General features: G+C 43.4%; 1 protein-coding gene across 9 annotated transcripts in view; it reads right to left on the bottom strand.

Annotated features, from left to right (window-relative positions):
* LOC106609914 (sorbin and SH3 domain-containing protein 2) overlaps nt 1-24,412 on the bottom strand; it is a 93,038-nt gene that overhangs the window by 57,615 nt on the left and 11,011 nt on the right. For 7 of the 9 annotated variants that reach the window (XR_006770771.1, XM_045722673.1, XM_045722670.1 and 4 more), the window contains exons 2-3: nt 20,272-20,348; nt 15,908-16,016 (exon numbers count right to left, since the gene is read on the bottom strand). The gene's annotated coding sequence lies outside the window, so the exon portion shown is untranslated. The remainder of the gene's footprint in view (nt 1-15,907; nt 16,017-20,271; nt 20,349-24,412) is intronic. The other 2 variants (XM_045722671.1, XM_045722677.1) reach the window with 1 other exon arrangement.

The following is a 24,412-nucleotide window of genomic DNA, read 5'->3' as shown; positions in this document are numbered from 1 at the left end:
TCCACAACAGAGTATGGCCTCATGTCTGCAGTGATAAACATCCCAATAGATGTGGTGATGGCTTCAGTCCGGTCTGATTCTGCAGCAAAGGGCTGCTTAAATGCCGCGGTGAGAAGTTGTTGTCTCTTGGCTGAGTTGGCTCCCATCACTGACACACCAGGGTGATGACGCTTTAAAAATGTGTGACCACGCTCAATGTATTTCCATGATCATACGGCTTTCTTTTTTCTTCTTTGCTTTTTGCAACGCGAGCATCTAGGATTGATTCGTTGGGATTCAACATGCCCCGTTCACGTGAACAGAACACACAACTGCTTTAAAAAAATAATCAAATCAACCTTCAGAGTAAAACACAGCACGCATCCGTCTTGTCTTTATCTTTTCACTGCAACTCTGCGTCGAGATTGAGGGAATTATTACTTTATAAAGTAACAGCGGCAGTAAAACTGTATTTCACACTATGATGGTTAAACTTTGCAATTGATCTGTGGTTCACATGCGTGCCGAACCGTGTGGGGGTGATCCGTACGGATCAACTACGGTCCGTTACACCACTACCCATTACCCACAATCCTTTCCTGGCAGCCAGTACATGGCAAACCACTTAGTCTCTATGCAGCACTGAAAATAGGCAAAGGTGGATAAATATACAGCAGGTGAAAATGGAACCGGGAGGTTGAGAACATAGTGCTCAGCTTCATGCTGCGGACTATGTTGCATTCTGGTTACGTCAGGAGCCAGGAGGATATGGGTTGCATCTCAATGCCCCAAAGATGGTCTCCATATCTGCACTGGCATTAAAGGACTGGACAGGTGAAAGCAACTTACTATAGCAGGCATCCTCCACATTGTCTTCACTTTCCTGTGTTTTCAGAACGTCGCAGAGGGTGAGGAGTAGAGGTCGACCGATTAATCAGAATGGCCGATTAATTAAGGCCGATTTCAAGTTTTCATAACAATCGGAAATCGGTATTTTTGGACGCCGATTTGTCCGATTTACGCCTTTATTTAACTAGGCAAGTCAGTTAAGAACACATTCTTATTTTCAATGACGGCCTATGAACGGTGGGTTAACTGCCTTGTTCAGGGGCAGAACGACAGATTTTTACCTTGTCAGCTCGGGATTCAATCTTGCAACCTTACGGTTAAAAGGAACCAACAGCTTTCATATGTTCTGAGCAAGGAACTTAAACGTTAGCTTTCTTACATGGCACATATTGCACTTTTACTTTCTTCTCCAACACTTTGTTTTTGCATTATTTAAACCAAATTGAACATGTTTCATTATTTATTTGATGTATTATATTAAGTTAAAATAAGTGTTCATTCAGTATTGTTGTAATTGTTATTATTACAAATAAAATTACATAAAAAAAACTTAAAAACGGCCGATTAATCGGTATCGGCTTTTTTGGGGTCCTCCAATAAATCGGTATCGGTGTTGAAAAGTCATAAAAATCGGTCGACCTCTAGTGAGGTTATGTCACGTTAGAAAAAGGTTATGTCCACACACCGCTTGTTTGCTGCTCCCACAAGTGACGTTTAACTAAAAGCTACAGAAACAGCATCTCCTCTGACATGGTTGTCATCAGGTAACCAAACCCACATGACACACAGGATGAAGCCATTTTTAGACACATGTCTACAGCTTAGTGGACGCCTGGTCTGCCATCGAGACATATTTCTCACACGGACGGGACTGGAAACAGAACGATCTTAAGCATTCATCCCCAAATGCACCATCATGGATGGATTAAAACAAAAAGGGTAGTCTCAATCATTTAATGGCTAAAAACAGAACCTATTGATTTTGGGTCCTTTTAGAAGGCTAACAAATAACCAAGCTCACAGACAGCCGATAAAGCCCATCGAACAACCAGGGCCACCTCTAATTGGACGGCAAACTGGACAATTCATCTCTCCATTTTAAAGAATGTGCGAGAGAAGCACTTAGGACTCTATTGACTTTTAAAACACAAGCTGTATGTCTTGCCAACACAGCCAGCGCCAATGATAGATGCTAAATTCTGCTATACAATGGCTAGTTGTCTGTCCATTTAGAAATCTCACACAGCTACACACATTGGGGGTAAATCACGGGGCTGGCTTCATGGCTTGTCGTCATCCAAACCAGGGCCAGGGCCAGAGCCAGAAAGGATCATGTTTCCGGGGGACAGACCAGCGGCGACACAGCAGCTGTGGCCACCATGGCCCACGGGGGACGTGTTATGGTGGGACACTGGATCCTCTCTCTCAATGAGTGATATTCAAATTTTTTCACCAAAAACGATATAAAACTTTAGAAACTTGTATCCAATATTATTTCACAAAGCAAGTTGACTGAGAGAACAGTTATAATTCACTAAAATGTCTTTCCACAACGAGTCCCATCTCCAACTGCAATTCCACCGAGTCCCCCTGGGGGGGCAATGTCACACACCTTTCCTAGCCTACGTCTGACCCAGAGAATCAGCATGGAGCCATTCGAACGTCTGAAGCTTTAATGCCTATCAAACAAGTCACAGTCCTCGTATCAGACGGTCATGGGGACGGTTGTGACAGCGGCTGTAAATATTGAAGCCTGGTGCGTACTGCTGTGATTAAATCGGCGAGTGTGGCGCTATGTTTACGAGGCATTAGATGCCAGCACCTGATGAATCCCCAGACAAGCCAGTTGCCGCATATCCACGGAATAATCACTTATAGAACTGGAAACGAGGAAGGCGGATGGGAGGATAAAAAGGGAGGTCGGATAAGGGAGAATACAATTGAAGGGAGTGAATGGCTGATCACTGCTTGATGCTCTCACCTGAGCTCCTTATTGCATGGAAGCATACATACCCAATGTCTGAACTATTACATTCATATCATGAGACTACCATGGTTGAATCGTGCCATTCTCTGCCACTGCAATGGCCACTTAACTTTGAATCAATGCAGTGAAAAGTTATGCTCAGCCTCAGTGTTACATTTCTGCTGGGTCATCACTATACAATCTCTTCACTTTGCGTCGACGAGCACCCATGCGGTTCTTCTGTGCACTTCTCATGAAAAGGAAGTCACTCCAGCACGCTGCTGATCTTTGATGCCCCACAAACAATGTAATGGATCTCACTGCAACATTTTGTGAACTTCTCAAAATAAAACCCTCCGAGCTTCTCGGATGCCCAATGCGTCACTCCACTTTGAGCATCGGCGGTACGCAGTCACACACATGCACGTGAAGAAGTTGTAGCACAGGATTAGCCGTAGTGTTAGGTATCGGTGTGTCTGGGCTATAGCTGGGACGAGTTTAGAGGACAAGAGGTCTGTCTTGAGATCCTGGCATTGTAAAAAGGTGGCATTGCGTGTCTAGGGACGGAATTCTGACACCACTCGCGACATTACTGAGCGATAAACAAAAACAACCCAATGAAACACGGTGACATTCAGAAAAAGACGGCGTGAAGGTAGAACATCCTAGCCCTCTCAGTTTGGCCTCCTGAGGATGGGCGGGGGATTTCACTACACAAGATGTCTTCGTCCCAGGTGATGCGCGTTTGACTACGTACGCTAATAGGTCTTGACAAAAGCATACCTTTTGCAGTTTCCTACCCAATTTCAAATGGACCCCTTACCCAGAACTCTGAACGTTTTGGTCCGGTTTCCCCGAGAAACAGATTAAGCCTAGTCCAGGACAACAACAAAAACATTCGAAATGGAATTTCCAGGACTAGACTTAATCTGTGCCTGTGAAACCGGCCCATAGGCCTGGGGCCCCTGTTTAGTTTTTTGTCCTAGCACTACACAGGTGATTCAAATAACCAACTCATCAAACTGACTACTTGAATCAGCTGCGTAGTGCTAGGGCATCGAAATTCCATCAATAATGGGGTTTCTTTGTCCTGGGCTTAATCTGTGCCTGCTGAGCGCAAACTTCAACGTTGTGAAAATTCTGCGCAACTTTCAGTGTGCGTTTACTTACGAACACTGAGGCTGTACCCGCTTTAAGTCAAGTACGCTATCGTGGATGATCATAATCTAGGCTTACCAGAGTGGCCTACCATCAAAAACAATGGAGAAAATGCATCCCATAACATGTAAAAAGCTGTTCCTTCAGCCTTCAGTAGCAACCAATGTGTGGTGTTCAATGAAAAAACATGCAGGGCTTGAAATGAAGCTGTTTATCCTCTTGTCCTTCAGACAAGGAGGTGACCAAAAAATGTTTTGTTGTTTGATGCAAGAAACCACTTTACAAAATAAAATGCATTATTATTCCCATACCATTATTACAGAATCTCAGACAAAATATGCTACCCCTGGGCTGCGTTGCAGCCGGCCGCGACCAGGAGATCCATGAAGCGGTACACAATTGGCCCAGCGTCATTCGAGTTAAAGGAGGGTTTGGCCGGTCTGGACGTCCTTACCCCATCGTGCTCTAGCGACTCCTGTGGCGGGCCGGGCGCTGCACGCTGACTTGGTCACCATTTGTTCAGTGTTTTTTTTTTACACATTGGTGCGGCTGGCTTCCAGGTTAAGCGAGCAGTGTGTCAAAAAGCAGTGCGGCTTGGCAGGTTTGTGTTTCAGAGGACGTATAGCTCTCTACCTTTGCCCATCCCGAGTCCTACGGGAGTTGCAGCGACGGGACAAGACTGTAAATACCAATTGGATATCACAAAATTGGGAAGAAATTGTCTTGCCTAGTTTGTTTTGTTTCTGTATGTTGCATTGAAAGTGGCTAATATTGCATTGATTCGATCACAATTCCCACAGTAAAGGGAACCGTTGATAGTGTTAACTAAATGAGGAAAACTCTAGAAAGTTGAATCTCGTGCTTCTCTGTGCGGGCTGATATTTCTTCTGCTCTTCAGTCCTGGGGGAGCAGCGCAGCTTAGAAGGCGTTTCACATTTACCAAAGTGGATGTGAAACGATCCATTAGAGATCGTAATTAGGCATTGTGAGTATGAAACCATTGTGAATCACCCTGGATTAGGAAGACCCTCAGAGCAGGTGGTTTCTTTCAGTCGGATAACCATCAGACTCTTACAGATCTAGATAAAGTCCATAAGGAATCTGAGTTCATCTGGGGGGGGTAATACACTAAATTATGATCTGATAAGAAATTATGCCTTTTCCATGATGTAATATGATTAATGGTATTAAATAGGTGGATTAGTCATGAGTTTATTGGTTGAGTCAGAGTCTAGGGTGGCACATTATCAGCTGATTGACACTGCACAGTTTCCACTTAAAGTGGGACTATTTCAGTTTTAAAATTTGAGTTACCTTTTGTAGCCTTAAGAAAATTGATGCTCTGAATCAGGATGAGGGTTTAAGTTATGGTTTATGATTTACTGAAGTTTATGGCACAACGTTATATTTCTATAAAGATTCACAGCACCAGTCCTAGGGACACTTCAGTATCTCAATAAAATCAGTAAACCTCATATCAAGGGACCTGCTGTGCACAACGAGCCACTATCAAAACGTTGACAACTAAAATAATGTCCATAATAAAATCCAATTGTGCTCTGGGGCAAGCAATGGGACTGTAGTTCCTTCCCAAAGTACAGACATGAAATGCCAGACTCCAGCTCGCATAAATATGAGTAGATTTCTTCTTTTTTTTTTTTACTTCTCTGGTTATTTTGTTGGCTTGTTCTTGAGGGGAAAACTCATAACTTTCAGAAGTCGATTGATATAGCAGCACTATGCGCAACTCCAATACCCAAGTGCCCTTAGAAGACAGAGTAAAATCTCATTTTTGACTAAACCGTCTGGGGTAGGCCTACGAATCATATCCAGCCAACACTTCTGGTGCCACCGAGTATGTTATGAGCGTAACGGCACTCTTTTTATACTACCGATGTTTTGAATGATATAAACGGCGATTCAATCTGAGCCTAATGTAGAGGCTCTGTATGGATAAATTATGCATTTCCTTAAACTCCATGTGGGAAAATACTTCTTCATACTTGAATTTATTCAGTTCACGACTTTGCAATTTATTGAATCCTCCCACAAGAATTAAAATAAAACTGAGCTAACGGCAAAATCTGTGGGTAATACCGAACAGAAAGCCTGGAGAGGAGGAACTCCAAATCTCGAAGAAGTAGTATTCCCTTCTTCCTCTCCATTTTCAAGCCCTAAAAACATATGCTGAGATTGCCTAGAGCTGTTATATTTTATTGGGTCACAGTGGTTTATCCGTAGATTGTAATTTAGGTGTTGGTGGAGACCTCTGGAAAGTTGTGTATATAATTACTGAATATATACTGAACAAAAATGTAAAAAACAATTCCAACAATTTTACTGAGTTATAGCTCATATAAGGAAATCAGTCAACTGAAAAACTCATTAGGCATAATCTATGGATTTCACATGACTGGGCAGGGGCGCAGCAATGGGTGGGCCTGTGAGGGCATAGGCCCTACCACTTGGGAGCAAGGCCCACCCACTGGTGAGCCAGGCCCAGCCAATCAGAATTAGTTTTTCCCCACAAAAGGGGGTGGGTCTTCAGTTTCATCAGCTGTCCAGATGGCTTGTCTCAGACAATCCTACAGGTAAAGAAACCAAATGTGGAGTTCCTGGGCTGGCATGGTTACACGTGATCTGCGCTTATGAGGCCGGTTTGACCTACTGCCAAATTCTCTAAATGTCGTTGGATGTGGCTTATTGAATCTTCCCACAAGAGTTCAAATAACCTGCTGTCTTCCCTGTGGCTCAGTTGGTAGAGCATGGTGTTTGCATGGTGTTTGCAACACCAGCATGGTGTGTGCAAAGCCAGGGTTGTGGGTTCGATTCCCACGGGGGGCCAGTACAAAAAACCAAAAAAACAAAAAAATGCATGAAATGAAATGTATGCATTCACTACTGTAAGTCGCTCTGGATAAGAGCGTCTGCTAAATGACTAAAATGTAAATGTAAAATGCTTATGGTAGAGAAATTAACATCATCTGGCAACAGCTTGGTGGACATTCCTGCAGTCAACATACCAATTGCACGCTCCCTCAAAACTTGAGACATCTGTGGCATTGTCTTGCGTGACAAAATTGTTCATTTCAGAGTGTCAATTTATTGTCCCCAGCACAAGGTGTACCTGTGTAATGACCATGCTGTTTAAATCAGCTTCTTGATATGCCACACCTGTCAGGTGGATGGATTATCTTGGTGAAGGAGAAATGCTCACTAACAGGGATCTAAACAAATTTGTGCACAAAATTTGAGAAAAATATGTTTTTCTCCAGTCACGTTCTATCAGTGAATCGAACCACTCCCGATGAGCAGGGGTGTTAAATGTAAAATGCACTCCAGAGATTAGATAGTGACTTGTGTGAAGAGCGTCCTCTCAACATTCTCCACTTTAGAGAGTCCTCGTCTGCGTGTGCTGATAACATGGGAGAGAGAGGTGACTATTAAAGCGTTCTCTGTGGCCATTTGTGGTTTTCCCTCTCCTCCTCCTCCCCCGATGACTTGGCACTTTTCCAACCAGTCGGACCTAGTGCTATAATAATGATGACGTCAACAAAACTTAAGCGGCCACACAATTTGAGTAAGAGAGAGCTATCGCAGATGCTTTAGACGGGCCCTCTGAAACGCATTTAAGCGAGCGGAATGCAGTTTTTAAAATAGCTGACTTTAATGGAAATCAAGACAGGCCCTCTTGTCACAGCTAATATGACAGAGTGGGATATAATGGACTTGGCTGCAGCCCTGAGGTAAAAAAAAAACAGAGCAGAAAATTACTCTAAGCGCCATCCGCTAGCATCACTCAGTGACAGTGCCATTTGGGACGCACCCTTATACGTCAAGGAAGATCTCGGGGGGAAAAGTCTCCAATTTCTCCCTCTCAAAATACAGATTTTTCAAATTGAAAATCTAATCATATTAGAAGCTATGGTTATATCTCAAAAGGAGCTGGTTGGTGTATTGTAGTGGAAAGGCCTGATTAAATAACGGATGCAAAAGAGACATGCTATATGCTGTTTGACGTTCGTCACTGTCCGTGACCACGGTAATAGATTGCAGTTACGCTCAGTGAAATGTTCATATAAAAGTCAAAACAGGGAGGCAGAATGTTTGCCATTGAAAAATTCCAGGCGTAGACGGTGGTTTCGATCTCTGTGTTCCTTGATACACACGCGGTCACACGCACGTACACACACATTCAAACATACAGCGTTTCAAAAGAGGATTGTGTGTCTGTTTATGTTTTCAGGTTGGTTAGTGTACATAGAAGGTTCCTGTTTGTGTGTGTGTCAGTTCAGGTCTGTTGGTGAACATGGCCAGACTGTTTGAATTCGTACAGTATGCAAGAGTGTCTATGTGTACGCAGACACATGAGCGACTCGGACAGCCGCTGTTAGATAAGCTGACTATGTTCTCATCTACAAGGGGTCACGACCCCACAGTGCCCACTCAGACACATGCGCTGGCAAGATGTCAGCAAGTCCTAAGGGGGCAGGGGAAGGGCTATTTAAAGACGCACGCCAAAAATGCAGCCGATAGCCTTTTTTTGGTTTGGTCTATTTTTAAGCGCGCATAAAGAATTACTTAAACTGTCTGTGAAAAATGTTTGGACAATAATGGAGGTTGACTAAGTGCAATATCCTGAGGTAAATTACAGGTAATTGAAGCCCTAGATATTCTAAGTCCCAGTTAATTTTCTGTGGGGTTGAGAATAAACCATAGCCTGGCAATTTGGTGAGGACCTCTACGACAGAGAATGAGAGATGAAGACCAGAAATGTAAAAGCAAAGGAATGTCTGAAGTCCAGAGTAAATCTCAGTCAAGACATGGTGAGTCTGAGACTCCTCTTAAATGGACCGATGCCGACGGGACACCTCAACGCCACGGCAAAAAGGATAGAATCCACAATTACGCTCTCCCACAATTAACAGAATTGGGGCAGAGTTATTTTTGTGGGAAATATGTGGGGAGCTCGGGCCGGTGGCACAGGAAAAGAGACACCTGGGAAACGAAATAAGAGCTTGAGAAGGCTGGTATGCCATTGGTGGATACCGTCCATTTTATGGGTTGCTTGGGGTTTTAGCTGTGGGTATTTAGGTGTGTTACTTCAAAGCAGTGTTGTCAGAGCAAAAACATGATTTGCATTCAACTTTGAAATGAAATCCAATAAACCCAAAACAATGAACAAAACAAAATACAAGAATTTTAAAAGCTCTAATTTGTGGTTTTAGATGTGGGTATTTTGGTCCGGCACTTCTAAGCGGTATTGTCCGAGCAAAAGCATGATTCCCATTAAGCTTTGAAATGAAATCAGATAAACCCAAAACAATAAACAAAGCAAAACACAAAAGCTCCACTGCTGTACAGAACAACTCCTGAGAAGGAAATGGATGAAAATGTGGGTCGTAATCTGGGATTATAACAGTTTCTTTTTAACTGATCCAAGGTCAGTAAAACCCACTGTTGTCCACACATTGAACACGTTCTCGAAGAGCAACATCTGATCTAGGACCAGTGACCTTAACAGGACAAAGCAGTCGCGCAATTTGTAAATTAAAATGTGCCCATCAACTAAAGCCTGTCATTCAAATGGCTGCCAGTGGATTTCCTTCATAAATGTCAGATACAGTGCATTCGGAAAGTATTCAGACCCCTTGACTTTTTCCATATTTTGTTACATTACAGCCTTATTTTAAAATGGATTATATATTATATATTTTTTTGACAAAGCAAAAACAGGTGGACATTTTTTTTTTTTACAGAAATACTACATTTACGTAAGTATTCAGAGCCTTTAAAATCAGTACTTTGTTGAAGCTCCTTTGGCAGTGATTACAGCCAAGAGTCTTCTTGGGTATGACACTACAAGCTTGGCACCCCTGTATTTGGGGAGTTTCTCCCATTGTTCTCTGTAGATCCTCTCAAGCTCTGTCAGGTTGGATGGGGAGCGTCGCTGCACAGCTATTTCAGGTCTCTCCAGAGATGTTCGATCAGGTTCAAGTCCGGGCTCTGGCTGAGCCACTCAAGGACATTGAGACTTGTCCCGAAGCCACTCCTGCGTTGTCTTGGCTGTGTGCTTAGGGTCGTTGTCCTGTTGGAAGGTGAACCTTCGCCCCAGTCCGAGGTCCTGAGCACTCTAGAGCAGGTTCATCTTTCCCTCGATCCAGACTAGTCTCCCAGCCCCTGCCGCTGAAAAACATACCCACAATATGATGTTGCCACCATCATGCATCACCATAGGGACAGTGCCAGGTTTCCTCCAGACATGACGCTTGGCATTCAGGCTAAAAATAGTTCAATCTTGGTTTCATCAGACCAGAGAATCTTGTTTCTCATGGTCTGATAGTCCTTTATGTGCCTTTTGGCAAACTCCAAGAGGGCTATCATGTGCCTTTTACTGAGGAGTGGCTTCCGTTTGGCCGATCTACCATAAAGACCTGATTGGTGGAGCGCTGCAGAGATGGTTGTTCTTCTGGAAGGTTCTCCCATTTCCACAGAGGAACTTTGCAGCTCTGTCAGTGACCATTGGGTTCTTGTTCACCTCCCTGACCAAGGCCACTCTTCCCCAATTGCTCAGTTTGCCCGGGCAGGCAGCTCTAGGAAGAGTCTTGGTGGTTCCAAACTTTTCCCATTTAAGAATCATGGAGGCACCTGTGTTCTTGGGGACCTTCAATGCTGCATACATTTTTTAGTACCCTTCCCCATCTGTGCCTCAACGCAATCCTGTCCCAGAGCTCTGCGGCAATTCTTTCAACCTCATGGCTTGGTTTTTGCTTTGACATGCAATGTGGGACCTTATATAGACAGGTGTGTGCCTTTCCAAATCATGTCCAATCGATTGAATTTAAGAGTACTTTTGGGCGTCAGGGAAAATGTATGGAGTAAAAAGTACATAATTATTCTTCAGGAATATAGTGAAGTGAAAGTAAAAGTTGTCAAAAATATAAAAAGTAAAAGTACAGATACCCCAGTATTTTTACTGCATAGTACATTGATGATAATTCGGTCAAAGTCCTGGCCAGATAGGCAACTCCAGAATACCGTTTCCCAGAATTCTCATACTATTTAGAAGGCTTTTAGTACTGAGGTACAGCACTAAAGTAGTATTCAGTAAACAGTATGTAGTATGACAATCCAGTCACAGCCCCGGCCAAATAGGCAGCTAGTGTAGAACACCTTTATCTCATTTTAGTAAAGCGGCGTGGGCTAAAGGCTGCTATGGTATAGTAAATCTGTCAATGTGCCCTTGAGCAAGACACTTCACCCTAATTGCTCCTGTAAGTCACTCTGGATAAGAGTGTCTGCTAAATGACTAAAATGAAAATATCGAACTGCTTAGAACCCATATCACACTTGATCCCCAACAAGCCCTCCACTGGACTTAACAGTTTTAAATAAAATAATATCTCCCTGTTATCTGGCATCTGTTTCTTCATCCTCTCCACCCATTAGTGAACCCCTCTGTGTGAACAAATTATCCCGGGGGGAACAATACGCTGACCCCCTCGTGCCCACTACCCATACTGGGTTCGAGGCAACAACAGATCATCAAGCAGTAGCCACTGCTCTGAGAGCGCTAATGTAAGCTAATGCAACTACGCAACACAAGGCCCTGCTCGGTGCGTTGTGGCTGGGGGGGAAAGCAATAGGATGTGACAACCTGCGATGTTGCTTCTGTCCAGTGTGGGTCACTGTGCTACTGTTATTGTTATAGAGCAGCAGTAGAAACCTGTGGAGGAGCAGCATGAGGATTAGAAGAGTGAGGAGGGAGACCGAGTGAGGCGGGAAAGGGGGAGAGGGGGCAAAGCGACAGAGCGAAAAAGACAGAACGAGAGATGGAAATAGAGACAGGGAGCAGAATAGGACTCGTTCACGTCACCACTCCATCCCGTCAGGCAGAAACAGAGAAAGGGCATTAGCGTTAGCAATGGTATTAGCGCTAGCGACGATTAGCATGGTAGCGTTATGTAAGCTGTATGGCAGAAATGTCCTCTAGCAGTGAACAATACCTCAAGAGTTGCTGCCGCTGTCTCCTCTACCCCACTGGGACATGGCCATAGCGATTAACAGTCGGCGCTAATGGGAAGTAATTGCAGTATAGAGATGGACAGCTATCCAAAACAAGAGAACCGGTTCATCAGAAAAGTAGGTATTTACCATGAGTAATTTGCCTGAATTCAAAATGCAGTTCTCTACCAATGAGAGTCAGTAGAGTCAGTAGACTGTTAGTATGACAGAGCCCCGATGTAGACCACTGTCTCGCGATCATATTTCACGTACCATGCTCACTCAGTCCTATGGAGTCTCGTGGAATCGTCTACTGGAATGCTGCAGACATGGCAAAACAGTTTATTTCAGATACAATAGTCAACAATATTCAAAACCCTACTTTTCATTTTCAAGCCATCTTGGAACGTGACAGGGCCTTCGATCCCTCTGTGCAACACAGTGCATGGGCTGACTAACTGTTCTTAAAGCAGTTTCGTTATCTGCCCTGCCAGACAGTCTCTTGATGGAGACTTTCTCTGTAAAACAGCAGGCATTACTGACAGGCCAAGGTTGGTAAGTCAAATCAGTGAAAACAAGTCACTGCTAATCATCTGAGAAGGGTCCTAAAACAGGCCACTGCTAAGAAGGGTACTAGGTTCTAAAGTCTTAGGAGGGCATAGGGTGCAGAGCTTTTCAACTCCATGCTTGGAGGGCTGAGCCCCAAACACTGCCGGTGTTCCTTCTCTACGCTTCTAATCGTGACATGAATCAATCCATTGGCGAGCAACTAGGTAGAAAAGAAACAGCAGTACTTCAGCTCTGCAGGCCTGCAATTAAAAAGCCTTGGTGAGGGCCTCTATACTGTCTTTCTATCTCTGTGAATCCGATCTGACATCCATTTAATAGGCTTGACCTTTCCTATTCGCGGCTAGGCGGTGCGGAGGAGACAGACGTTGCGGGGGAGTTGGGAGCAAGAGCACAGTCTGTTAATTGGGTGTTTAGCCTTGGAAAGAAGACCTGTCATGACGTGCGAAGAGCTGAAAAGCCCCACAGGGGACTTGCAGAGTCTTTGGACAGCAGGCTAGAGAGCCTCATTGTTCTAAAACACTCCTATGCTAATGCTAACACTAACTACTAATGAGTTTGAAGGTGGAGGGAATGTGGTAGTAAGAGTGAAGCAGCTAGCCTAGTGCTGAAGGAAATGCCCTTTCAGTGTAGAAAGGATCATTATTCAGGCAGGCTCAATGCTAATGCTACATCACTAATGCTAATGGTTTTGAAGGTGAATGCGGCTATCTGCAGGAACAAACCAGGAGGGGCGATGTCATGATAAGACAATTGCCCTTCAACTGCAAAAGGGGGACAGTGTTCCCGGCATCCTTGCAAAAGAAAGTTTAGCAGAATGGCTAAGGAATTACCCCACTCAATGAATACATGGTGGATATAACATTGATATTGACAAAGCCTACCATCAGGCTACTAGACAGGCACGATTAAAAAGAGAAGTAGATGACAACAGACCATTATTTAATTATTCGATTAGCTGTAGCTAATATGGTATTAACTCCCCAGGGTGAACTACGGGTAGTAGGATGATAAGGTGGTCTTTATACAAGGGCGAGTGGGTTATACTTACGTCCCTTAGACAGGTCCTTTGCCCTCCAGAGGGCTCCGGAGGGGGTCTGGAGCAGGGAGAGAACTCTATTTGCGTTTACATTCTAGTCAGTTAGTAGACGCTCTTATCCAGGAGCAATTAGGCAACTTCATCCCACTCCACAATTTCACTGTGAGGTCGTAGGGCACGTGGATCAAAAAGGTCACCGGTGCAAACAAAGTTTATAGACTCAGAGGTTAAAGTATCTTGGAAAGGTGACAAAGTCAAAAGGTTTGAAATGTAAAGAATGTCAAAGACAAACTCTTGGTGTGTCGAGTTGGATTGGAGAGCCCTTGTTTTGGTACCAGTCTGAATCTTTTTAATTCTGTGTACCGGAATAATACTTTTAAGTACCCTCCTGGTGATTTGGGCTCTTGTTACAGACAATCATACGTCTATTTTCATCGCCGTCATCAAATAGCAACAGGCCTAAAGAGTTTAGCTGTGACACAACCCTGACACACCACTCTCCCAGCTAACGGGTAAGCAATAGCAGACATTACATAGTCCTGAAAATGTGTGTGTTATCGTGTGTGCATGTCTGTGGGTGCTGTTGCACTTGTGGGTGTTTTTGCTGCCCTCCGTGTGCGCGTGTGTGTGAGCATACACGTGCTTGTATGCGTGTAGCTCGGTATGCGCGCATAAGTGTGGGTGTATCTGTGCATACGTGTTTGCCGAGTTTCACATTCTTACACGGCATTGTAACTCAAGAGGCTTGTTTTTCACTGCAAAGCAATCTTTGGAAGATCTTTTATCCCTGCGTACGATAGGGCCTTCTAACAAATTACCCTAAACTGGATGGTAGATGAAAAAAAAGAAACATGAGTTGCCAAACCAGACACATTTATCTTCAACATTTTTCAACCTAACTGAAATCTAACTAATGATACATCTGCAAATACTTCAACTGAGCCCTCTTGGCTATTTGTCAGTCAAGCCCTCTTCTTCCTGAACTAAACTGAAATCCTTTGCCTCTAAATAAAACTGAACCACGTTCCATCCATTAACACCCTATGGATTGATCAATGTGCGTACACAACCCTGCAGGGGTAAAAATGTCTCTGTCCCATTCGCCAATGGGCATGCAACAAAGTGTCCCTGTGTGTGTGTGTGAGGTCAGGGGGAACAAGGGCCAAGCGAGCTGCACGCTCTCTCTCTCTCGCTCTCTCTCTCTGCATGTGTGTGTGGACTCAAGGGGTGGGGGGGGATCAAGGTGGCATTCCACAACACCTCAGAGACTAGCCTAATGGACAGATCATTGTAGAGGGGAAAAAATAAAAGAATCTGGTGTTGATGCACTCTGTGAAAGTGAAAAGGGTGGATTGAAGTAGGAGAGGGAGAGAAAAGGCAGGGAAGGGTTTGGGGAATTGGTTGGTTTCGGTTCTCTTTCAATATGGGTTCAAATTGAAGAGTTATGGAAGTCTTCCTGGTACTTCACAAAATTCAATACATCGTACTCCCTCCATCTTCCCCCCGTTCTCCCTCTCTTTCATTATTTTAGCCATGTTGTATTTGCAATATGATGACACATCAGGGTTCAAGACAGCCAAGTGGCACAGGATCAGTGAGGCTGTGTAAACATGATGAGCATTGACAAGATTAGTGCTTTCGCCTCTCAAAGGCCATACACCATTTTGACAGGCAGCCAAGATGTTAGAAGTGAAAATGCAAACAACGTATTGTTTTTGTGCGTGTATTGTAGGTTATTTGAAGAGCCTGGTTTGGGTTTGACGTTTCTGTGTTCCAAATGAAAGCGGAACACTGTTTTTTTTTAGGTTAGGGAAGAAAAACCACGGTTTTCATTTAAACCATTTTTGTCCTGTTGGGTTTGGCTATGGTGTAGTGCTGGGATGTAGTGGTACTGTTCTGTTCCAACAGACAAATAGTAGCCAATCATATCACAAAAAATATATATATAAAAAAAAAAGGTACAGGTTCTCAATCAAAAACAATAAGTTACCCAAATCAAATACTATAATGCAAAACTAAACAAAGCAAAAAGACTTACAAAAGTAAAGTAAATACTTGTTTATCACTCCTTAATTAATTCTTCATAATTTTGGATTGCAAATAATTATTGCTGGACTATTGCATTCACATTTGCCCCTCATTGTTGATTTGATGACAACTTATGAATTGTTATCAATATCATACATCCAGTCCACTAATACGCAAGTGGTTGACTCCCTATGGTTTGTGAGGCATGTCCATTCAAACAAAGCCTACTACGACTGACATTACACCTAAACACAGCAAAAACATTACCTTTCATTTACAGGCAGCAAGTGCAAGAGTGCCCCAAAAACAAATCTTACCGTCATAAAAATCAAAAGCCGGGAGACTTATTTGGGAGAGACGAACATCGGTGATCTCAATTCAACACTCCACCTCTTGCTTTAAATCCAGAGTCTAGTCTGTCCGTTCCTGGGAAGCACACAGATGCAACAGAGAGAAGAGAAAACAGAGTTAGTGTTAAAAAGAGAGAGTTCCCAATTTAGGTGAAGCAGTGATGAGATAGCCCTATTTTGAGACGCAGACATGCTGCAACTACAGGACTGGAAAGTTACCCCTAGAGTAGGGGGGGGTCAGAGTGTGTGGGAATGTGTATGGGGGGGGGGATAAAGTGACAGGACCTGCTTCTGAATATACATACATACACACGTACAGCCATCACACACACCTCCCCATCCCAGGCATGAGCTATACCAGCAGTGCAGTAGCTCAGTAGCAGACAAGCATTCCTCTGGCCAGATCAGCAGCACAGTAGAAATAAATGATGGATAGGAGAAGGGGGATGGAATGGGCAGACTGGGAGGCGTGAGGTGTCAGAGGTAACGCACAACCATCTCTCCCCAGCGTCGCTATTTGAACGGCTATGTCCGTGCCATTAGCTTATTGAGGGCCATGTAAAGTAGAGTTTCTGTACAGAAACGAAGTTGAGCAACAAGCCACATTTGATATAGCCCATACAGTCTCTGAATGGTTTATGGAACACGCCGTACACAATCTTTCGCTCTCTGTTGTTGACAGTTTGATCACCTGTCAGAAAAGTTGGCCAGGCTCAGTGTGATGATCCGCGCGCACATAAACATTAAGCGCACACACAGACACACCCTCCCTTCCACCCTATCCCGACCAGCTATTCGCAGGCAAGTGATGTAACCAGAGCTATATTCACCTTGCATTTAGAGGCTGGTCATACCATGCTGTAACACAGCTACTGGACAACTTCCACCTCTCTAAACGCAGCAGTAAACCAAACAGACACAAATAGATGCAGCAAGGGACATACACAACATAAGCTTCATCCGCCTGGTCCCTGAGATGTTCATTAAGTTCCTTTAATGAACCCTTTGGATGAGTCAAATTAAACTCACTGGTGGTCACTGATGAGGTAACCAATACTGATAAATTATTCAACATATTTAAGAAAGGGAGTTAGCTATCATGGATGAGCCTCAATTCATGACCGCTAATTCGGTGAACTTCACCGGCTCACACTCAAGTGCTCTCTCATGGGCTTCGTCCCAATATAATAAATGGCTTAATTTCCTACTTTCCAATCAAAACAGATGGATGACAAGACTGGATAGGTTTTCAATTAATTGTTTTCATCAAGATAAGTAATTTCAAAATCAGTGGCCATGAAGGAAATGAGGAAGCTTTCAAGGAAATAGCCGAATGGAGAGAGGAGAGAGAGATGTTTCACTTGTTGCCATTTTGAGGCCGAGGCTTCCATAACATACAAGCCTACATAAACAGCTGTGGACAACCACTCCCTTTTCTTGTGGATCTTGGGTGACTCCTACAATTGCCAACCACAAGAGCTACTTTGGCCATTTGGGGTGCAGCTTTTTCTGTTGTGAGGTCTGCTGTTTACAGAAAGGCACATTGACATACAGCACAGTGCCTATTATGTGGTTCCCACCGTGAACGTGCTAAGAGAAATGTAGAGCGTTCCATGTTGTCGGAGAGATGAGGACAATGCTTTCCCCATCTGTGATGTTAGAGGAAAAAAACAAGTTGTACTCCATCCACTGCTATAAGTTTCTCTTGCGTTAAAATGGTGCCAATGGTCTGTATAGATAACATCTGAACTTGACTTAACATCATGTAATAGTGAGCTATAAATATGATGGCTAATGTGAAGGTACCGTACAATACATAGACGCACTTCATTTCACAAAAAGTATATTTGCATAAAGTTAAGGTCATGCAACCTGAATTGCAAGTCTTTTGATCGTCCACATGCTCTGAGACAATGTTAATCGAATAGGTGTTTAAATGATTCTGATGCTAACTAACTAATGTGATGCTAACTAACTAATGTGATGCTAACTAATACCAGTTTCTAAACCCAGTAGCGCAACATTGCAAGACTTCCAGGAAAATTTGTCAAGTAAACCAAGCAGACGGGGTTTGTGGTTTGAAAATTCTTAAGTTGTTAATTTTCTCTAAATCTAAAAAAAGGCACAACCTAGATTGGAGCCAATGTCTTCAAGTAGTTGAACATGTTTTTACTCCAACTTTGTGAAAGTGACAAACTGATAAGTTTTTATTTTAGTCCAAAACAACTTTATATCAAAGGAGTGCCTTTGATTTGATGGCCTGAACAAGCGCAGTTCCGCGCGAGACAACCGTTAGACCCGATGATGTGTTTCTGCACATGAGCTTAGCGAACCAATGTCACGAGAAGCAGTTTCTGCCTGTCTTCATACTGTGCCGTCTTTGCTAATACTTTGAACTAGTTAGCTTGATGCTAACAACACGCTAACTCCTTGCAATAGAGCTAGCAACAAGTCAACCGCAAACTGTGCAAACAACAACAACCTGGTGCTAACTGATGCTAACAACAAAGTAAGTCCTAGCAATAGAGCTAGCAACAGTTGAACCGCCAGCACAGTGCTAACAAGAAGGCCCAGAGAAACTCTCATCCAACTGCATGTCCAGCAACTATGCAGTGTGACAAAATGGTAAATGGAGCATCGATTCAGCCAGCTGCCCTTCCCGGATCAGCACAGTCTGAGTCCCTCTGTCACCCTGCCAATGATAAAGTGGTAACGCTCAAATCCCCTCTAAAAAGGTACCGACGGCCACCATGGAAACAAGCAGCGCTGATGACATGATAACATGTCTCCTGCCACTGAGGTAGTCCCCTTCTAAGCCTTGGACCTTGAGGACCACAGCGATTGGGGCGTCAGCTGTCATGATTAAGCGGCAACTGGTAGCACTAAAAACCGCCGATCGAACACGTGCCGGGGATAGCTGCAGTATCTCGACGAGCTGAGAATTGATATGTGCTAATGATGTAGCCTTGGGGGGGGTTCAGACAGATCATGGACCTAAAAGGAGCTGTCTGTCATTCTGACGGCCAGTCTGTTCCATTTCAGTTCTAGTCATGGACTAGACTAATCTTACGGCGTTTAAACACAAATTGGGCATTTTTGCTGATTACGGTTCAGGTAGAGACTTCAGTAATACAGATATTGATAAATTAATAAAAAAATGATTAACCAAATATGGTGCACGAACAGCTCTGGAATTATCTCATTAAAGTACCAGAGACGAAAAGCTGGAGTGCACGCACACACACACACACGAGCCAATCAGGACTAGACGGGGCACGTCAACATTTCAACACTCAATCCATTATCAGCACCAATATGGGTCCAGTCATTCCCAGCTAAGTAAGTGACAAGTTATAAAAAGCAGAGAGGAGCAGGGTAAACACAAATTACAGTGACACGATGTCTGTGTACCAAATGACACTATTCCCTATAGAGTGTACTTCCTATAGGGCTCTGATCAAAGTATTGCATTCTCCCTGGAATAGAGTGCCATTTGGGGCACATCCAACCTCAGTTTCGGGATGGACCAAAAATATAAAAACGGGGCCCTAGGCCTATATTTCACCCCACTAGCAAACATCCCAGAAAATAACCTTAAGCCAGTGACATTTTTATTTTTGGGTGGTTGGCTTCATACAAATATAATTACTCTATGGTTGGCTTAATGTATGTCACCTATGGATAATGAGGAACACTCCTGGTATGCTGATTATATAAAACCTGTTATGGCTGTGGTTAAAGTTGACATACCCTTCACATATAAAATAAACTGCATCCCCCTGTTCAGCCTGAACCTTAAAAGTTCTGGGACTTGAAGTGTTGGGAGATTGATGTCATAAGTGGGAACATTATTGTCCTATGATAGGAGTGCTGTAAGAACGTTATGAACATTATGACACGAGTCATCCATCAATCCAGCTCAACCTCTCCCAGACTCCCTCACACCTCTGCCCTGGGACCCACCGACGGGCCCATTTCCTGTCGTCTCGCCCGGCAGCCAATCGGGCACCCACGCTCACTACTTCCCTCGCATTCTGCCCGGTAACAGGATCCAAACTGTTGGAGGGGGCGCTCCGGCATTTTGGCTTAGGACGTGTCAACCCCGGGATTTACACATACTTGACTGGTGCAGGGTTTAGAGACGGGAGGCTTTCTTTAGCGCTACACCTCTTTCATCAAACCGGGAGAGACAGAAGCAAGGAAGGGAAAGAGAGGGAAAGCCAGAGAGAGGGAGGGTGGCATGGCATTTAGGATGGTTGTGGCACGGGTGGTGTGTGTGTGTGTGTGTGTGTGTGTGTGTGTGTGTGTGTGTGTGTGTATATAGCACTTACTTCCTCTACATACCCAGATGCCAGTTCCGCCATACCGGCACCTATTGCAGAGTCGTTGGCGCAAACTACTCTTGCAGCTGGTACACCGTCCAGTAGCGTGTGTCATCGCGGAAATAGAATACACAGAGAGAAGGAGAGAAAGGAAGAGAGAGAGAAAGAGCGAAACGGATGTCGGATTATAATTAATACTTTCCTCCTCCGTAATCTTTACATCTCACTTTCACCGCCTACCCCGGGCCCACAGAAAGGTCACAGAGGAACAAGCCTTGGGCCGGGGCCAGAGGGGCACCACCACTGTGCATTTTCAGAGAGAGCTTGACCTTTGACTCCCATGAATCACTGCACTTTTCCCCCCATGCAACAAACAGGACACAAACAAACGAGACCCGGGAAGGGAGTAGCGGTCTTTTAAAGAAACTTAGGCTTCATACATTCAATAACCTCAGAAAGAACTCCTACAATCGAAACACTGCAGGCTTAAGCTTTCAGTACTTTGTGTTGATAACTAGAATATTCTACAGCGCCCTAAAGCGTTATAGGGGATTTGCTTGACTTAGCAATAGCTGTTTCTAGAGAGGGGGGGGGGGGGTCAAATGAAACCAACGGTAACTTTGTTCCCCACTGTAGCACTTCAGAAAAGTACAATAGTCCTGCTACATGTAGAGAGAAAAAGCTATTGTATGCCCTCTTTCACAGAGAGGATCTGGTTGATGTTCCGGTGACATCGACCCCTCTTGAAGCTGTGAAAATAGCGCCTGGCTCCCAAATGACACCATAACCCCTACATAGTGCACTACTTTTGACCATAGCCCTATGAATACGGTGCCATTTTGGGGACACACACACACCATGTCATATCCCGCTGCCTGAGGGTAAAGGTAAATTGGGTCCTTGTCACAAGAAACTCAGCCGTGGGACTTCCTTATCCAGGACCCATGAGCACCAACTTGAAGTTCATAGGAGTATATCAAATTGGGTGCCGAATGAAAGCTAAGACTCTATATTAAAAAACAAATGAAGGCATATACACTGAGGCACATTGACTGACCAGGTGAAAGCTATAACCCCTTATCGGTGTCACCTGTTAAATCCACTTCAAATCAGTGTAGATGAAGTGGAGGAGACGGGTTAAAAGAAGGATTTTTAAGCCTTGAGACAATTGAGCCATGGATTGTGTGTGTGCGCCATTCAGAGGGTGAATGGGGAAAAAAAAGATTTAAGTGCTTTAAACAGGTTATGGTAGTAGGTGCCAGGCACACCGGTTTGAGTGTGTCAAGAACTGCAACGCTGCTGGGTTTCACTCACAACAGTTTCCCGTTTGTATCAAGAATGGTCCACCACCCAAAGGACATCCAGCCAACTTGACAGACCTGTGGGAAGCATTGGAGTCAACATCGGCCAGCATCCTTGTGGAATGCTTTCAACACCTTGTAGAGTCCATGCCCCAACGAATTGAGGCTGTTCTGAGGTGGTCAAAAGGCGGTGCAACGCAATATTAGGAAGGAGTTCCTAATGTTTTGTACACTTTTTATAGCGACTGTTTACAGGCTTCCTGGGCCGTATACAGCGTTCCTCACGGAGTTCCCAAAATTTTCAAATCGGACCTTGTAGTCATGGCAGATATTGTAATTTTTGGTGACTTTAATATTCACATGGAAAAGTCCACAGACCCACTCCAAAAGGATTTCGGAACCATCATCAACTCAGTGGGTTTTGTCCAACATGTCTCCAGACCGAATCATTTCCAGACATACCCTGGATCTAGTTTTGTCCCGTGGAAAAAAATATTCTGGATCTAAATGTTTATCCTCATAATCCAGGCCTATCAGACCACCATTTTATTACGTTTGCAATCGTAAACAAATAATCTGCTCAGACCCCAATCAAGGATCATCAATTCTCGGACAACCCAAAGATTCCAAGATGCCCTTCCAGACTCCCTCCACCTACCCAAGGACGTCAGAGTACAAAACTCATTTAACCAACTAATTGAGGATCTTAATTTAACCTTGCGTAATACCCTAGATGCAGTTGCACCCTTAAAAGCAAAAGACATTTGGTCCCTGGTATACAGAAAATACCCGAGCCCTGAAGCGAACTTCCAGGAAATTGGAAGGGAAATGGTGCCACACCAAACTGGAAGTCTTCCTACTAGCTTGGAAAGATAGTACCGTGCAGTATCGAAGAGCCCTCACTTCTGCTCCATCATCCTATTTTTCCAAACTAATTAAGGAGAATGAGAATACTGTTGCAAAGCTAACTAAAAAGCAGAAATCAACAAGAGAGGATAGCTTTCACTTCAGCAGTGATAAATTCATGAACTTCTTCAATGAAAATTAACATGATCATTAGAAAGCAGATTACGGACTCCACTTTGAATCCGCGTATTTCTCCAAAGTTCAGTTGTCCTGAGTCTGCACAGTCAGTCTGGTTTTAGACCCCATCATAGCACTGAGACTGCACTTGTGAAGGTGGAAGTTACCTTTTAATGGTGTCAGACCAAGGCTCTGAATCTGTCGTCGTGCTCCTAGACCTTAGTGCTGCTTTTGACACCAAATTATTTTGGAGAGATTAGAAACCCTAATTGGTCTACACAGACAAGTTCTTGCCTGGTTTAGATCTTATCTGTCAGAAAGATATCGGTTTGTCTCTGTGGATGGTTTGTCCACTGACAAATCAATTGTAAGTTTGTGTTCCTCAAGGTTCCGTTTTAGGACCACTATTGTTTTCACTATATATATATATATATATATATATATATATATATATATATATATATATATATATATATATATATATATATATATATATATATATATATATATTGCTCAAAAAATAAAGGGAACACTTAAACAACACATCCTAGATCTGAATGAAAGAAACAATCTTATTAAATACTTTTTTCTTTACATAGTTGAATGTGCTGACAACAAAAATCACACAAAAATAATCAATGGAAATACAATTTATCAACCCATGGAGGTCGGATTTGGAGTCACACTCAAAATTAAAGTGGAAAACCACACTACAGGCTGATCCAACTTTGATGTAATGTCCTTAACCTGTTGGGGCTAGGGGGCAGTATTTGCACGGCTGGATAAAAAAATGTACCCGATTTAATCTGGTTACTAATCCTACCCAGTAACTAGAATATGCATATACTTATTATATATGGATAGAAAACACCCTAAAGTTTCTAAAACTGTTTGAATGGTGTCTGTGAGTAAAACAGAACTCATTTGGCAGGCAAAACCCTGAGACATTTTCTGACAGGAAGTGGATACCTGATGTGTTGTATTACCTTTAAACCTATGCCATTGAAAAACACAGGGGCTGAGGAATATTTTGGCACTTCCTATTGCTTCCACTAGATGTCACCAGCCTTTACAAAGTGTTTTGAGTCTTCTGGAGGGAGATCTGACCGAACAAGAGCCATGGAACGATGATGGCCCATTAGACACCTGGCGCGCGAGTTCATGTTGGGTACCCTCGTTCCAATACGTTATAAAAGAGAATGCATTCGTCCACCTTGAATATTATTCATGTTCTGGTTAAAAAAGGCCCTAATGATTTATGCTATACAACGTTTGACATGTTTGAACGAACGTAAATATATTTTTTCCCCTCGTTCATGAAGTGAAGTCCGGCGGGCTTAGATCATGTGCTAACAAGACGGAGATTTTTGGACATAAATGATGAGCTTTTTTGAACAAAACTACATTCGTTATGGATCGTTATGGACCTGTGATACCTGGAAGTGACATCTGATGAAGAGAATCAAAGGTAATGGATTATTTACATAGTATTTTCGATTTTAGATCTCCCCAACATGGCGGCTAGTCTGTATCGCAATGCGTATTTTTCTGGGCGCAGTGCTCAGATTATTGCAAAGTGTGATTTCCCAGTAAGGTTATTTTTAAATCTGGCAAGTTGATTGCGTTCAAGAGATGTAAATCTATAATTCTTTAAATGACAATATAATATTTTACCAATGTTTTGTAATTTTAATTATTTAATTTGTGGTGCTGACTTGACTGCCGGTTATTGAAGGGAAACGATTTCCTGAACATCAACGCCATAGTAAAACGCTGTTTTTGGATATAAATATGAACTTGATAGAACTAAAAATGCATGCATTGTC

The sequence above is a fragment of the Salmo salar genome, chromosome ssa08 (genome assembly GCF_905237065.1).
Source record: "Salmo salar chromosome ssa08, Ssal_v3.1, whole genome shotgun sequence".
Lineage (NCBI taxonomy): Eukaryota > Metazoa > Chordata > Actinopteri > Salmoniformes > Salmonidae > Salmo > Salmo salar.
The sequence above is the reverse complement of the archived record's forward strand: the minus strand, read 5'-3'. Positions and strand labels throughout refer to the sequence as shown.